This window comes from Chenopodium album, chromosome 20 (assembly GCF_948465745.1).
Source record: "Chenopodium album chromosome 20, dcCheAlbu1.1, whole genome shotgun sequence".
Lineage (NCBI taxonomy): Eukaryota > Viridiplantae > Streptophyta > Magnoliopsida > Caryophyllales > Amaranthaceae > Chenopodium > Chenopodium album.
In genome coordinates, this window is record NC_137853.1 from 28949305 (window position 1) to 28967751 (window position 18447).

The window sequence follows — 18447 nt, forward strand, 5'->3', positions numbered from 1 at the left end:
CCAGTTGTGCAAAAAATTTCGTGGAATCTCGAGTCAATTACAGTACTATTCACAATACAGAATAAGTATTGATCCTAATTGGTCAAATGATTTGTCATCACTGCTTCCACACTAATATAATAACGTTCGAAGGCTAGGCAGTCATTCAATACTACAATCGCTCTAATGTTCTTTCACCGAGATTGTCACATTCATCTCAAAGACTATGTAAGTTTGTTGGACATTTTTTTTTCACTTCTTGTCTCGGTAAAGTTATTCATCGAGATAAAGTTATTGAATTAAAACATAAAGTTATGTCCAACAAGCTAGGGAAAAAAATATACTACCTCCGTTACATATTAGTTGCAACTTTTGCCATTTAGGGGTGCTACCTATTAGTTGCAACTTTCTATTTCTTTCCTTTTTGGTAAATTTTTTCATATAAAATTACTACTTTACCCTTACTTAAGAAATCATAATCTCAATTACATATTATAATCTGATCACCTTAACCATTTATCCAACATTATTAAATTAATAATTCCCACCAAATTAATTATTCACCACCCATCTTCTTTCAATGAATCTAACCAATTCATTGCTATTTTCCAGATCTGATGAAATTTCAATATCCTGGTTCATCCATGAGTTTTGAGTTCTTCTTCTTCTTCCATGAGTTTTGGGTTCTTCTTCTTCCATCAGTTTCTCTCACCTTCATCCATGAATTTCCTCAGAAAATCTTCACGAATTGGTCACAAAATCCACGAATTCCTCACAAATCTTCACAAAACCCACGAATTCATCACAAATCCTTACAAAACCCACAATTTCCTCACGAAATTTTCACAAATTGGTCACTAAACCCACAATTTTGTCATATTACAATAACCACGAAATCGTCACAAAATCCTCAGATCTACACTTAAATATGGTTACTGGGTTGTTCGATGTGCGTGTGGGTAGTTTATGGGTTGTTAGAAGGTGGATGTGGGTGGTTTCTGGGTGGCTATGGCTGAGAGGAGGTGGTTTCAGGGTGTTGGGCGACGATGGCAGGGTGGTTGATGTTGGGCGACGGTTGCGGGGTGACTGTTGTTGGTGGTGGTGGACGGGTGGTCAATTTATTAATTATCTTTACTTTCTCTCTCCTACCCTTAATTATCTATTGTTTGATTCATTAATCACCTATTATGAAATTTTGTCTTAAAATCCGTGTCAAGGGGAAAGTTGCAACTAATATGTAACGGAGGTAGTATATTTGTCTAATAGCATCTTTCATAATAAATTCATTATAATAATTTAGACAAATTGATTTTTTATATAATTAAATATACTTTTAATTTAAGAATAATAATTATTAAAAAAAATGCATGGTATAGGACCTAACCTAGTAATAATAATAACTCTCCCGCATTACAATTGTAGGAAGGATCAAATTTTACCAAGCTAGAGAAAATCGACAAAGATCTTCAAGAACTGCATCCCGGCATCATACCAAAAGCTTGGTATGCGTTGTACCGCCAAGATTTATCTATTAAACCAAGTTTAATCGAGTTTTAAAGTTGTCAACTAAGAAAATTGAAATATAATAACTATTCATGGAGTTTCGAGTCTTTTTATTTGTTGATTGTATCCTAACTGCTATAGTAACTAGTAACTACTATATACTATCTAGTTTTATTGGATTTTTAATTTAGTTTATTATGTTAGTTTATGTTGGACATTTGGACTCGATGTATTATTGAATATGTGTATTTTTTAACACTTTGATGTTATGTAATATATTAATATGAAGAAATCATGATTTATTGAATAATATGTAAATGACTAATCGATCAAAACACAATATTATATGTATTGTAGTTATGTAATTTATTAATTTATAAATAAATTTACATAATTTGTTAATATATAATATTTTAAATATTATTCATCAATTTATTTTTTCATATTTTATTAAATAATTTTATTTCAACCATAATATTTATACATTACACAAGTTTTCTCTTTTTATGTCTGAAAATGCCGATGGAGATATATTGTTTTCGTTGTGCTTGTCCAAAAGACAAACTACCATAAAAAATATAGGAGATCAAGTTGTGGGGGTTGGTATTTATTATGCCTCTTGTGTTATAGTTGTTCGAAAGAATAGAAAAACATAGTATTGAAAACAGACTTGAATTAAGTAGATTTTAGGATTTGTTCCCGGAATAAGGAAAATGGGTAAATTAGTAGGAACATGAATGTATCAACATCATGTGAATGATAATTTTTTGAAATTTCGCTCCCCTACGAGTTTGTGAAGCAAGGAAACTTATTGTATGACGGGTGAGTAAAAAAATACTGTAGTAAGTGTGTATTATTGTTTAATTTGTTTTTTCACACTTTTAAGAGGTTATTAAGTACGTATAATAAGTACTTAATAATGTAATTTTTAACTAAGAAATTTTACATAGATTTGTAGGTAATGACCCGATTGAAGGAATCAAGTTTGATCTGTATCAATTTAGAAATTTTATCGATATGATCGTTCAGCTCACAAATTTTGATAGGGATTTCCACGTTGAAGACAACATTTCCGTTGTGAGATTGACGCAAGATCTTTGCGCAAAAACTTACGTCGAAAGTCTTATCTCTATGAAAGAATTACAATAAATTTAATTTTTGTTCTTTATCGTTATATTTATCTTTATATGTATAACTATTTTGACTAATCAAGTCATATATTAACAAATTACATGTCATCATAATTCATGTCTTTTTGTTACTACTGTACATTAGCTTTTTTTACTTACTACCATACATTGATAGTTTTACTAGAATTATATTAAGTTAAAAGTTATTTTTTAAATAATTTTTTTTATTTATTCTAAGTTTAGTGGGCACATGCAATAGGGAATGACAAAATGAGGATTAAAGTAAAAAACGAAATGAAAGTTGAGATCCAAATTGTAATATTAGGGCAAAACATAATATAATGTGTATGATTATTATGTGAAAAAGTTAAGCAGTATAATCTGATGATGACCCAAATTGTACTCTATAATTTTAAAATTTATATTTAATAATATTTAACTTAGGTGAATAATACTTTAACAGTGTAATAAACATCCCTAGGTTTCCCTAAACTGCAATATTTCCTTTTTTTTTTACTCCTTGCGTTACTTTTCACATTTATCGATACAGTCAAATTTAGAGGGTAAAAAGTTGTGCTTGAATTAGTAAGTTTTAAATAAGGGTAACAATTTAGCTTTATTTTGGTATACCGTTTCCTAGTTTTATCTCTAGAAGTTGTCAATTTTGAAGAACAGTTATTTAAAAAAATGTATTTATTTTGGTGAGTTGATTTCTTTTTTTGGTGAACTATTATTCTATTTCTAAGTTATTATATATACTTCGTACCAAATAGTTCTCAGTAATAATTTATGTTACTACTATGCACTGTTTTTTTTGAAAATTATTTTACATTCTACTATATTACAAGAATTAAGTTTTTAAAAAAAAAATAATGGAAAAAAGGTCTTTTTTATTTGAAGAAAGATGGTGGAAACTATATTAAGATAAACAACTTTTTTATTTTATATTGACCATAAGTTTAGTAACTGGGAATGACGAATTGAGGATGAAATTGAAATTAAAGTTGATTTACATTATTAGGGCAAAACATTTTTGTCAATATATAGTGTGTAAAGATCATGTGAAAAAGTTTCAGTATCATGCAGTATAATCTGATGATCACCCAGATTGTACTCTATAACATTTAAATTTTGTTATTATTATTATTATTATAATAAAAATATCATAAACCTACAAAGTCAATCAATTTACAAGGAATTGGTGGGGAGCAGAGATACAATCTAGGTCCTCACCCCTCTAGCTATAGCAAACCCGATCCAATTGAAGATGTGAGCAGCTGCACAAGCACCAATATCCCGAGTCTTAGCGAACGCCTGAACTCGCTTCAATTCAACAACGCAATAGCATCCTTCTCTAATTTCCCAAACGAAGAAAAGGAGAAGGAAGAAAACCATAGCCAATAGCCCTGCAACGCGCCCATACTTGTCTCGCTTCCGCTGAGCCGCTGCCGACACAACACGACCAGGAACGAAGTTTAACAACCTCGATTGTGTGTCAAGTCAACACATACATCAAGGCCTCTATCTCAGGAATAAAGCAACACATCTGCTGGTCGAAGAGCAGTGTCATTCCCAAGTATATCTTAAAAATAGACAATGTCATACAACTACAAAAATTTAGTGAAAAGCCGGGATAAAATCTAGGCCCCTACTCCTCGAGTTATAGCAAATCCTATTGTAGTGAAGATATGAACAACAGCATGTGCCCCAATGTCTTGAGTCTTCGAGAACTTCTAGATCCACTTTAGCAATGCAACCACCTCCTTTTCTAATTCCCCAAGTGAATGAAAGGAATGGTGTCCTTTGAACAAGTGTATTATTCTGATAGTGGGTTCAGAATTATTAGAAAGCTAATAAATTCAATAAGTCAAGTGATCGGAATGCCTGGGTGGAGGTTACTTCTCAGTAATATTAATGCATAATTAATGTTACAGCTTAATCTTGACTAAACCCTTCGGGTCACACCCAAACAACTAACGAGCCGAAGTGACGAATTAATTCGGAAGGAATTAATGAGTCGACCGAGTAATTAATATTTAGACGTCGGAAATTCGAGCTTAGAGCGTCGAAATCGAGCGCCAGAAATCGACTCGTAAATAATAGAAGACAAGACGAGAAAACACTAATAAATCAACAATGACCAAAATTCCCCTAGTGTCGGAACACCGAGTGCTAGGGGCAATGCCGAGCTAGCAGCCCGCACCAAGTGTGGGGCTTGTTAGCAAGCTGCTGCTAGCAGCCCGCAACTAGTGCGTGGCGTGCTAGCATGCTGTAGCTAGCAGCCCACACGCAAGTGCAAGGGCCTGCTGGCCGAGGATGCTAGCAACAGCCCGCACATATTGGTGTGAGGCTAGCTAGGCCGAGGCATGGTCAACAGCAAAATGGAAGCCCACTTGGGGTGCCTTGGTGCCCAAGTGGGGGTTGCCATGTGGCGCAAGGTGAGGGAGAGAGTGGGGAGCAAGTTTGGTCTCCATCTCCAAGTGGTCCTCACCTACTCCCTCATGTAAGTTTGACACTTGTTGATTTATTACTAGTTTGCTTAACAATTTTATTTTAGCTTTAAAATAAAATGTGAAAATCACATTGTCTCACATTAATGGGAGAGATTTTCATACTCACATCATTCCCTATAAATACCCAACTTGGGGCATTGGGAAAGGTGCTTGAGTAAGAGTTGAAAAGGGCATCACCATTGTGAAAACCCTTGAACTCATTATTACTCGGGTTTGGTAGGGCCTTGCTAACCCCAAAGCATTAGACCCGCGTCGGTGGTCGGGTTTTGGGTGGATTATAGTTGGAGATCGTTGAGCTTTCGAGACTTGCTTTCGAAGTAACAGCCCTAGAGGTCAGGCGAAGCACGCGACAAAGGTATAATTACTATTCTACCCTTGTCTTTATATTAATTAATCTTATGTGGTTTTAATTATTACGAGCGAGATCTTGGCTCGGGTTTAATTTCTTCCGCGGTGAGTCGGACTCACCAAACCCCAATGGCGATATCAGAGCCAGGTTTGTTTATTTTTATTATCATGTTTTTCAAGGTTATTTATGGCTTATTTTTCTGGTTTTAAGTTGCTAATTAGATTAGTGGCTCGGTTTTATTATTTTAATCTCGTTTTAAATGCGATTTTTGGCCCAGAACCCAGATTTTCGCCCAAAATAGTGAATTTTGGGTGGAAAAGGTGTTCTGAAAACGTTTTTTTTTCCTTCAGAGCTGTGATTTTAGCCAAATTCGAACCAGAAATGCCTTTTTCGAGGGATTTTTCGTTTTGACGAAAAAATTTTAAGTCTTTCTTACCTTGAATCTTTATTGCATAATTATGGTGATTATGTATTGAATTATTTGCATTATTTTTCTGCAATTTTAATCTCTTTAAAGCATATTTACTTGGTAGTATTTTGTGCTTGAAAGATTGATTAGTTTTCACATAATTGCAAACTAATTGTATTAAAGTGTGAAATCTTTGTTTTTTGAGGCTTCCAAGTACTAAAGATTCAATCTATAATTATGTTAAGTGATTGAAACTTTGAGTTACTAAATTACATGAATTTTGTTGAACTTTGTTGATTTAATCATTTTTTAGTTGATTGAAATCATAAAGTTTCAATCTTGGGATAGAAATCTCATTAAATCTTCATGTTTGAAGATGATTTTCAAGGATTCACAAGTGTAAAAGTTGGAATCTTTATTTGAACATTGAAGTTCATATTTCCAACTCCCTCTTATTTTGTCAAAATCTCAAAATTAATTTAAATTGATTAAATTAATAGTGAGTAATTGCCCTAATTTATTTGTTGCACCAAGTTAAACCAATTTTATTAAAGAATGGTTCTTGGAAATAATTTTGGTTAAATGCACTTGAATGAATTTTATTTAAGTTAGACTTGTTATTATTTTCATTTTTCCTCAATAAATTAATTCTAAAATTAATTTAGAATTGATTAATAATGTCACACAAAATCGGGATTAATGGTAATAATAACAATTAATGATAATCGGGATTAATGGTAATAATAACAGTTGATCATGTATAATGACAATAGTAACCATTGTCACGAATACTCATAAATAAACAAGGACCAACATTTGTAATCTAGTCGAAGAACATCCCAGGACTCCTAAATGCTCAAACATTGACTCCACATGAAAGTAGTCAACAATGCTTACCATTAAGGTAAACAGGGCGAGCCAAAACAAATAAAAAATACAGATTAGCAAAATATGCTAAGTACGATAAGTGCAAGATAAGTAAACTCAATTTAGCAAACATGCTTTAAAACCAATTCCAATAATTATTAAATAAGGGTAAATATGTAAATAAACATTTCAATGGACATAATTGTCTCAACACTATTCATAACTTCATAATTGTTTAGTCATACTTTGTAAAAGGTTAGGGATTTAGAGAGCTTAAAAATTATTTTAATATTAGTGTATCTCTTATAAAGAATAATTAAGCTTTTCTAAAAAAAAAAAAAAAAAAAAAAATGTTAAATAAAATATATTCAAATGTATGCATAAAAATTAGACCTAATCAGACCAAGTCCAGCCCAAAAAAATCTGGTTGGTTGAATCTCAGGCTTGAACTGATTTTCAAAAAAATTAAAACAGGCTTTGGTAGCCCAAAACACCTATTTTTAGTTAAAAATTATACCCAGCCCGGTTTTAGTCTGTAAAACTTGCTATTTTTGGCTCGAAATAGCAAGTTTGGGCACGACTTTACTGTCCTGATATTTGGTTAGAAAATAACATATACGAAGTACAAAGTTTTTGTTTAGAAAATTACATACACAAAGTGGCAATAGTATACGTCCCGAAGTTTGGTTAGATAATGGGCCAATGGCATACACAAAGTAATTAATCTGGACTTGTTTGACATTGTTTTTTGTTTTCTATTTCCTATTTTTTTTTTTTAAAAAAAAAATAATCTAAATACCAAATACAAGAAACAACAAAAAAAATATTTCCACTTTTTTGTCATCAGTTTTCAAAATTATCATAATTTTAATAAGTTTGACATTTTTCAATTCATTATATGACATATACTATATGATTCTTAAAACATAAAACCAAAAAACATAAAACCACAACGATAATGACCCAATCTGATAATGAGCCAACTAAAACTTGACTTGATCCAAACTCAACTCGATCCAGCAATGCCGAACCAAAAATTGACTCAAATTCAATAATGACTTGATAAAAAAATTGACCAGAGTGTATATAAAATGTTGGGCACATATGCGGATACAAACCTTTAAATCAATAATAACTTTAATTGTCAATAAAATAAATTGTAACAATCTAATATATATATATATATATATATATATATATATATATATATATATATATATATATATATTTAAAGGGGAGTTTTTCCCTGAGTTTTTAGAGAGCCACATAAGATCTAATTTTCTTAGTGCGCCATGTAGGATTATAAATTTAAGTTCTAGCCAATTAATTAAGAAATTATTAATTTATTTTACAATTAAATAATTTAAATTTCACGTAAGCAAAATTGACGAATCAGATTTTAAAGTTTAAATTAATTAAATACAAAATATTATCTTTTGAGATTAGGATTTTATCTAATATTTTAAAACTAATATAATAACAATTTTAATCACATAAATATGAAAGATATTTTGTAAAAAAATACTAACAAAACGTGCATCGCACGGGAATAACTTACTGAGACAATTCACAAGACATGTATGAATCACATGCATTAGTCAGAAGAGATTAAGGGTCTGTTCTCATTGACTGAACTCAACTGAACTGAACTCAGCTGAACTAAACTAAACTTAGCTGAACTGAAATGAATATTTTATAAGAGAAGGAAATTAGGAGCTGAACTGAGCTGAACTGAATTGAATTGAATTTCAACGTAAGAGAACAGACCCTAAGTGAATAGTGCAAACAATTCTAATGAAGCACTTGTTAGAAATCGTAGGGAGTACAAACTGATATCAAACATTCAAACCCGAACTAATTCGACCCTAACTCGAATTGAACTAACCTAAACTTGACTTTGCACGAAACCAACCAAAACTCAATAGGATACATGACCCAAATTGAACTCAATATGACTTAACCCAAGTTGCTCCGACTGGCATTGACTCGACCCGTACACTCAAATTGATACTCCCTCCGTGTTTTTTTAAGTGACACACTTTTCATTTTCGGCCGTGTTTTTTTAAGTGACGTTACCTCTTTTAGAAATTCCTTACATTTTAATAATATATCTTCACCCCACTATCTTTTACTTTATTATTTCTCACTCCTTTCATGGTCCCCACTTCCTCTCACATTTTACTTTTTCATTTCTCACTCCTCTAACCTACCCCACTAACATCTTATTTTATTAAAGTCAATACAATCTCCTAAAACTCTGTGTCGGTCAAACTGTATCACTTAAAAAAACACAGAGGGAGTAGCTCTAATCACTCCCACACCCATGTACTTGAGGGCAAGGGACTAAAGTCACACCAAAGCCTACTAAAATTAATGGAGCTCATATAAATTTCTTAACCCCAAACCCAGCTTATACTCAGTATTCATAAAATAAATGGAAATAAACCGAGAGCAAAACCTCGGAAACAAGATGACAAAGACATGACGCTAATAGCTACTCCGCAATTCTCTCATGATTTAAAGCAGCATCAACACCTAGATGTGTACAGCATAAAACAATACCAGCCTATGTCAGAAGTCAAAATGTAACACCTACAATTATACCCAAGTGTTAAAGAAGGCAGGCTGTTCTTTATTAACCCCTCTTAAAGTATTGAAATTTATGATACTAGTCCGTACTTTACTAAATAAAGCAGCAAAGTCAATAAGCAGATTACACATCAGAAGAGCCATCAAACTGGAGTGTGTTAACAAGCAACCCTACATCATCACGAAACAAACATACCAACACTAAAACTGCGTCGACAGAGTTAATCTTACACACTAAGTGCAGCAAAAAGAAAGCTTAAATCTAGTAACTTTACACCTACATTACACCTAATCTAAATTCTAATGCTCGAAACGTTACCAACAAGCAACAGCCGCTGAGATTTGAATTCAGCATATACCACAGACAAGTTACAGACTTCAGCAACGACATGATTTCTCTAGCCTTAGGAGTTAAGAAATTTTCCTACAGCAATAGCTAATTTAATTTACTCAGGCACTCTCCCAGTCACAGTGAAAGATTATATCCCAAACAAAGATAAATGATTAGTTCAATTCCCAGCTAATGCAGATCTAAAGCACAGAATTTGTAATGATTAAATTACAGGCAATGTTATTTAAAACACAGGTAAATTATTAGTTTATTACCAAAGGATCATGCATAAGTTTACATATATAGTAACGAGTTTATTGGACCAACAACGCAAGGCTGTTGGGTGCCTATCATCGCTGAATACATCGAATTTACACATCTCTAGATGACTGCCTACCAGAAACAGGGTTAATACAGAAAGTCAAGAAAATCATAGACAGGAAATCAATTACAGAATTTCAGTTCAGCTTTAATTCAAGAAAATAAAACCACAGAGAAGGGTTAGACATTCCTAGGAGTAAAACTTGGCTCAATTTAATACATTTCTGCGGAAATTTGGCAAGAATTATCCAGTGAAAGAAAAAAGTACTAAAGCCAAACCAACAAGTAAATGGATTCCAAGGCATAAAATCCTCTCAACATATATAAGAAAGCATGCTACTTGTGAATTTTCCATTCTTGACAATTTTCTCAACCAACCAGCAAGAAACAAGGGCTCTAACCTAAACTGCATTGCAATGAGTTCCAAAACTTCAAAAACTCTGAAAAGCAGTGACAATAGATTAAGCTGGTACTAAGCTGCAAGCTCTGTATTCTGGTCACTTCACAAAGTCCTCCATGTTTACACACACGTAATAAATCATCTTTAAATTACAAGAAAACCACTTGTATTGTTAATTAGTGAAGAGAACAAATCTATATTTATACTTGATTCCTGACGGAAGGGGAAAGAGGGAAGGGTAGGAACAAGTGAGCTTGTAATTTCCTTCCATATCTTTCCAATGTGTTGGAAAGATTTGGTTTATTAAAAGAAGGAAAATAGATTTTTACACCCCCCCCCCCCCCCCAACTCTCTCAAATTACATCCAAACAAGAGATTACTCTGTCCAAGCACACTGTTAAAGTTAAAACCCAATAGATTCTCAACACTTCAAACTTCAAATTCAAGTACATAGTCCAAGTTTCTGCAGCCGCTAGGTATTGTTATTTGAACAAAATAGGCAAAACTGTGTGTACACAGAGCCAAATAAGCATGGAATAATCAGCAAGACCAGCAGCAAGTAACAAATACAACTAAAAACTAAAAAGCTTAAAAAAAAAAAAAAAAATTGCCCAAGAGCTATGAAATTACAGAAGAAACTTACTCGATAACATCTGATAAACAGCAGCTGCTATTCAAGTCATGCTACACATTAGCGTAGGGCAAAAAACAGAATAGCATAACGCATTAACGCCAACCTAAAACTTAGGGTGTTTGAGCATTTTAGTGATGAAAACATGAAGTATGACAAAGCAAACATGAGAGTTATATATGTAATTTACAATATGATTACATTATGTCGTGCAACAGCCATATTCCACTGGAAAAAAACCTGTGATCATAGTTTTTTTAACATTAACAGATACAACAAAAAGGAAAAAGAAAGAGAAAAAAAAAAGCATGTTATCAAGCCTGACCCAACAGGTACAAAGGGGATCGAACAAGCCCTTTTGTGAGAGAAAAGGGCATTACCTACTATACAGGTGAGAGCTCTATGAACTTTTGCGTCTCATATGGTTGAGAACACCAGGTGTTCCTTCAAACAAATCAGACAAATATCCATCTAAATCCTCAGCTGTGTATTTAATGTACTTCCAAGCATGTCTTGTATTCTCTAATTGGGGACCAAACCTCCCCAAAAACGAACGGTATGCAGGTATAACCTTCTCAGATATAGATATTCGAAGCTCAGTCCTAAGTTGGGGATCGGGGACTTTCCAAGCAGTCTGAGTCCTATATATATCTTCAAAACAAGCATTGAAGTTTTTAAACCTTTCCTTTAAAGCCATTTTGAAGGCACTGCTTGATCCACTCCCGATTCCTTCATCCCTCAAACAAGCCAAGACCTTGCTCCAAGAAGCTCTAAGGTAATTTGTAGCATATTTTCGAATGATCCCACGACGCCTCTTAACCCAATCATCTCCTAAAAGCTTGCCAAGCTCTGAGTCTTTCACCTTCTGTAATATGTAGAGTTTATTATTCAAGAGAAATATATACTGCATTGCACTATCATCATAAAACTTTGCCTTCTCCTCAAGGTTCGATTCCAATGAACTTATCAACGATGTCAAACGATGCCCAAGAGGCGACATTTCCCTAACCTCGTCCCCATCAGACCTACTCTGTGAATGACTTGCTTCCTCCTCATTTATATCATGTTCCAAAAGCTTATTCAAGGTAGTACTATAATCAACAAGCAATTTAACATAATTCATTACATACCGAGCAAGCGGGTGAATCTCACCTCCCTGAACCAGCTTCCTTGAAACTTCACCCTTTACAGCACTCTCGAACTCAATAAACGTCCCCCTCGCTGCCTCACCCAACCCATCCAAAACCCCCCTAGCCTCGGCGCAAACAAACTCCCCTGATTCATCACAAAACAACGCTCTCAAATAACGCAATGTATCATCCAAAGCTTCATACATATCGAGAATTCGAAACAACTTCTCAGGGGATCTCTTCCCAATCGCAACAGCCTCCCCAAAATTCAACAACTGCAAAACACACCCTTTCGCAGTCTCAACAAAACAAACCTCCTTAATCAAATCCGAATCGGCCCCATCGAATATCAACTCACAAAGATGCTTCTCCCCAGTAAGAAGAACCCTAACAAAGATCTTAACAGCTTGAACCCATTTCTTCATCTTTTCATCCAAAGCACTCCACTCAATCCTCTGAACTTCTTCAATACTCAATCTCTCAACCCCTAAAACCCCTAAATGTTCTTCCAATGCATCCCTTCTTACACTGCTATAAACCTGATAGCATTCCTTCTCATACCCTGCTCGAATCATACGATCAGCGATCTCACGAAGGTCCGAAATCACGTCAGGATGAATCAAATCAACCGAAACATCACCCGCCAAACTACCCCCTCTTTCGTGAAAAGGGTGATTGAAATTACCGAATTCCTCGTCGATTATATCGCCGTCGTGCGAAGCGAACGACAGCGTAACCCTCCGATGAATCGAGCCGTATAACCTATCAGCATCCAAAGGAACCGCGCTCCTCGTTAGAACCCTCCGAAGCTCGTCTTCAAGCTTCGACATCGCCGATTGAACTGCCGATTCAGCGCGATCCATGAAATTAGGGTTTTCCTGAACCTTAAGATCTGCAAACAAATCCAAAACTTCATCAACAGCAGCGAGAAATTCGCAGCAATCATCAGGGGAATCGTTGAAGGGGTTTTCATGGCGAAGAATGACTTTTTCAGCGCAATCGAGTCGATTGATCTCAGGCGATATAGAATTCGAATTCATGGCCGAAGAACTTCCGGCAGCACCACCACCATCTCCGCCGACGCCACCGCCGCCGATGAGGTCGGAGATGTTGGAGAGACGATTGTCGAAGGTGGAGAGGATGAGGAGCATGTCGTCAGTGACATCTTTGGAGGTTCGAAGAGACTTGACTATGTGTTGAGCTGTTGCGAGAACCCTATCTTCGCCCTCAACCGTCGTCGCCATTGTTAGGGTTTTCAAGGAATTGGTGTTTTGGTTCAGACAAAGAGGAAATTGGGGGAATTTGGGGAGGAGAGAGAAAAATGGGGGATTTTAAAATGAGATGTTTTAGAGTAAAAGAGATGATGTAAGAAAATGGTAACAAGGGTTTGTTGGTTGTGTTGTTACAATATTGTTTTGTCCTAAAGAGCGTGTAAGATACTCAATTTGGTAATCAACAACTAAATTAAGTTGGACTATTTAGGTTTGAATTTTGGGTGATTAATCAAAGTTCACCCTTTCATTTCATACTTTCAAATTCAACTTGGGAGTATATTCACACCATCCCATCTATACTCCCTATGTTAAATTATAACTTTGATGTCAAGAACTAGTTGCATCGATTTGATCAATGTGAGATTTTAGGCAAGATAATTGACTTCAGTATTGTGTGACTTGGATCATCGTAAGTTCAACTACCATAATGAGAATTAAGGGCAATATTGGAGTAGAGCCAGGCTCAACCCAGCAAGGTGCACGGACCAACACAACTTTTGTCCTTTAGTTGGCAACCTTTGTCCGTTTGTGATATTATATTGTGAGCAAATGACAATAATAATACTAATAATGACAGGATAAATATTATAAAGACAATATTTAGTACTAACAATATAGTTTTTAGAGTTTAATCAACACAAAATCACTTTTAGTGCTAGCTGTCACTACCCTACTACTTATATACCATAATGAAGCCTTTTTTCAAGTTTAATGCCCACCATGCTATGCAATTATAACTGTATAAGAAGAAAGTTTTTACCAATACTGAACTTAGTTAGCAATGGAACCTCCGGCGTTCTTCAGCTTCTGGCATTCAGGCCCGGCTTTAAGGCGGTTTTTTCTCACACACGTAACAGGGCCCCAAAGATCAGGGGCCCACAATTTTTTTAAAAAATATCGATGACTTAAAAATGAAAATAAAATAAAAAAATCTACTTTACCTATACATCTTCTTTCTCGTAAAAACCTCAATTTTGAAACCAAAACCCAAAAAATCTTCCTATCCAAAATTCAATCTTTGACTTTTGCCTTTTGATTACCAAAATAAAATTAAATTCACTCAATAATTATCACTCATAAACGGCTAATTTGCCTAATTATCTCCAATTCACTTAAATTTTTTCTCTATTTTTTAGGCAAAATTTGAAGAGCAATTTATACTCTTATCAAAATCAATGACGATGCAATTGAGCCAATTTTTTATTTATACCAATTTCAAGATCAAGCAATACCCACAAAATATTACAATCTTCAGTTTTCTTTCAATTTTAACTCAATTCAAAAGGTGGAAAAAACGTTAATGGAAGCACTCAAAATTTTGGCGAACTGTTCTTGCACGGTGGATCTGGAGCAGTGGAGTGGGCAGAGGTTGATTACTTGATTAAAGAGCGGGTTGTATATATATACACATATGTATATACATATATATATTTGTATATATATGTATGTATATACATATATATATGCATATACATATATATATATATTTGTTATCTTAATTTATGCATAATTTTTTTATTTCTGAAATATAAATTGTTGTTTTTTAATTATGGCTCCTAAAATTAAAAAAAATATGATTCTGGTTGTTAAAAAAAATAAATTAAAAAAAATTGAAGAATTGACTCAATCTGAAAATATGATTCTGGTGGTGAAAAATTAAAAAAAAATCATTTTAATTATAATAATAACATTTTTAACTTATTTTAAATAATACTTTAAAAATTTAAGGGCCCACCTTTTATAATTAGAACAGGGCCACCAAATTGCCGGAGACGGCCCGCCGGCTGTACCAAGGTAGCTAACCTCAACCCTGCCTTCCTTTGATCAAGCTCGGCACAGATCTAATTCGTTTCCTACCTTAGACTGTAATCTCTACTTAAACAAGTTATATTGTGAATCTGATGTACTTTTTAACTACATAAGTAATTCATTTGAGATATAAGGTTCGAGAGGATAACATTCCCTCTTGAAAGAAATCTTTAATTTTTATTTAATAAGGAAAGATTACAACACTCATATCTTACAACATACAAACTGAAAGCTTAAACAGACATAAGCTAAACTAGAGTTTTCTCTACTACTTTAAGAGAGATGGTCTGGAGAACCAATCAGTCTCTTAAGATGAGTATTTTTCTCTAAAGGACTCTCTAATGTTTTCAAAGAAATGCTCTTGCTCACTCCTCCAACTCCGCCTTTCTTCTTATTCTACCATCCTTTATATAGTAAAGGATTCTGAACTTCTACCGACACTCATGACTCAACAAGTTCATAAGAACCACTGCTTTTATAGAAGATATTTTCAAAAGAACTACAGAAGATAAATAAACATGGTTATAGTAGTTTACAGAAGATATTTTGTTATTGTGGGCTCAGTATTCCACTATCTCATCCATCATTATATCTTATAAACCACCCTCATTGTCTTTACTATCTTCATAATGGACATACATTGGATTATCATCCTCTATGCCGAGATCTTTAACACATTTGGCTGCATATGATTCATCCCTGTCATGAAAGCTTCAAATAATACTCATGTCCTTCAAATGATGGGAACTTTCCACTTTCAACATCTTCTATATATCTGTAGATCGACTTAGTATTGTTTATGTCGTCTACTAAATTTTCTTTCATCACGTTTGGTGCTACAATTGTGGTATTACCAACATGAAATATAACAGGAGGATTGTTGATTCTTTTTATAAAATCATTGAGATATTACGAGATGTAGAAGAATCCCAGTGCTCTTGCATCTATAGGATTTTTAACAGTCTTTTAACGAACTGTTATAGGATCTTGACTACTAAATGCCATTTTCCCAAACATTACCAAGTAATGAGTCGGACTGACTTTCTATAACTTCAATATTTACATTTGCACCCTTGCTTGAAGATTTTCCTTTTTTTCATCACAAAACCTTCGGACCTTATTGAAAGCATAATGTTGGAACTTTGTAAGCTTTGGAAAGAATGAGTCATTAAGAGTAGAAAAGTCATAAAAGGCATGTAATACCATCCCATAATCCCAAGCTTTGTAATGTATCCCGATAAATGGAGCATCCCGATTCAAAGGATATATGGATTGATGCGTAATAAAGCTACTTTAGAGTTTGTAGGAAACTTTACTCGTTCTCCTCATAGATTCGAACATCAAAGAATCGCCTTGATCGTGTTACTAATAGCTTGTACCATGTTCTGAAATCATTATCTCTTATTTTATTAAGTATTATATTTTTTAAATCAGGAATAAGTTGAAATAACATATAATTGTTACTTCAAACATCAATAGCATTTGGATTGCTTGATGGCAACCCTTGATTAAACCATCTCGTGATCATTGTTTTGCTGAAATGAACAAGCCTTGCATTAGGGCCCAACTGGAGGGTGAAACCCGCTCCATTATTGCTTTCTCTATTTCATTAATGAGAGTTTTTCTCTCTACATCCATCTTTTGAAGTTGGTGTGCATGAGGTTTTTGTACTGTGTTGCCTTGAGCTTCTTCGACATTGGCTAATTCTTAGGTCAAGCTGTGTGCCAAAAAATTCTTTGATCCCTAAATATGTTCGACAGTAAATGAAAATTGGTTAAGCCATAATTGCCAACGCAGGAGTCTCCCTTGCGCTTGTATATTAGACAAATTCTTTTTAACAAAACCAAGTATGCCTTTGCAATCAGTTCTAATTAGAAATAGTTTTGGGGCTAAGAAGATTAAGAACTTCTCGATCCCTTTAATGACTGCATGGATTTCTTTTTGCATTGTAGGATAATTTAACTCAGCTTTATTAAAACGTCCACTGCTATATCTGCAAAGTATTTCTCCTTCTTTGATTTTTAACACAGCACTGCAGTGCCCATTACTAGCATCGGTTTCAAGGATTAAGTACCAGAAGATTTTTACACATAGCTTTTAAATCTTGAACAAGCTTGGAATCACTTTTCTTCCAGTTCCAAGTTATTTCTTTCTTGAGTTTTTGTTGTAATGGTTTTCTTTACAAAGCAATGCAAGATTTTCAATGAAATCAGAACCATTGGTCAAACATCCTACAAACATTTCTAGTTGTTTTCTATCTTCAATTTCGTTTAGAAATTTTTCAATCTTTTCCAGGATATATTTTTGTAAGATCATTTGTCCTGCTTTAAAGAAACTCAATTTCTTGTTTAGCATAGACACATTTATCTTTCCCACGGATTATACAATGTTCAGCACATTTCTGATTAGTTACTGCTTTAAGATCATCCTTATATTGCTCTAAATCTTTTGAGAACATTAATATCATCTACATAGACCAAACAACAATGATTTATTAGTTCCCCAAAGATGTTATCCATTCTTCTCAAAAATATTTGTGGGGCATTTTTTAATCCCAAAGGCATTACTAGCCACTTGTAGTGTCCTTGAGGGGCACTAAATGCAGTATGAAATGCTTTCTTCTTCCATTTTAATTTTCCAATAACTACTTTTACAATCCATTTTAAAAAACCATGTGGCTCCTAGTATTCAATTGAATAATACAGTTTTATTAGGAATGTTATAGCCATCAAACACAATATTATCATTTAGTTGCTTATAATTAATGACCATCCTAGTTTTACCTCTTTTTTCTTTTACATGATTCCTTACCATGAAATCTGGACTATTATGAGGACTCGTGCTGTTTCTAATTAACTTCTTATTCAACAATTCTTTTATTTGCTCATCAAACTCTAATATATCTTGGTAGATATAAACCATTTGTCTTAATATGATAATCTTATTAGGATTTGTTAGAGTTATCTTAGCAAATGCCTTATCCTTTTCCCAATGTTCTAATGGGTTTGTTGAATATAATTTCTCACATAAATTTTCTTGCTGCTTGATTATCTGATCTATTAATTATGATTCGCAATCAGAATTTCTAAGTGTAACATCTCGTTGTGTAGGTGTAACCCTATTGATAAGAGACAAATATGTCACTATATTTTAGGAGTTTCTAGTCATTTTTTCATAGTTTTGATGTCTTTTTACTTGGATTTAATAACGTT

At 33.8% G+C, this 18447-nt stretch overlaps 1 pseudogene; it reads right to left on the reverse strand.

Annotated features, from left to right (window-relative positions):
• Positions 1 to 11117: 11117 nt before the first annotated feature.
• Positions 11118 to 13512, reverse strand: LOC145597788 (exocyst complex component EXO70B1 pseudogene; annotated as a pseudogene).
• Between the last annotated feature and the right edge of the window lie 4935 nt (positions 13513 to 18447).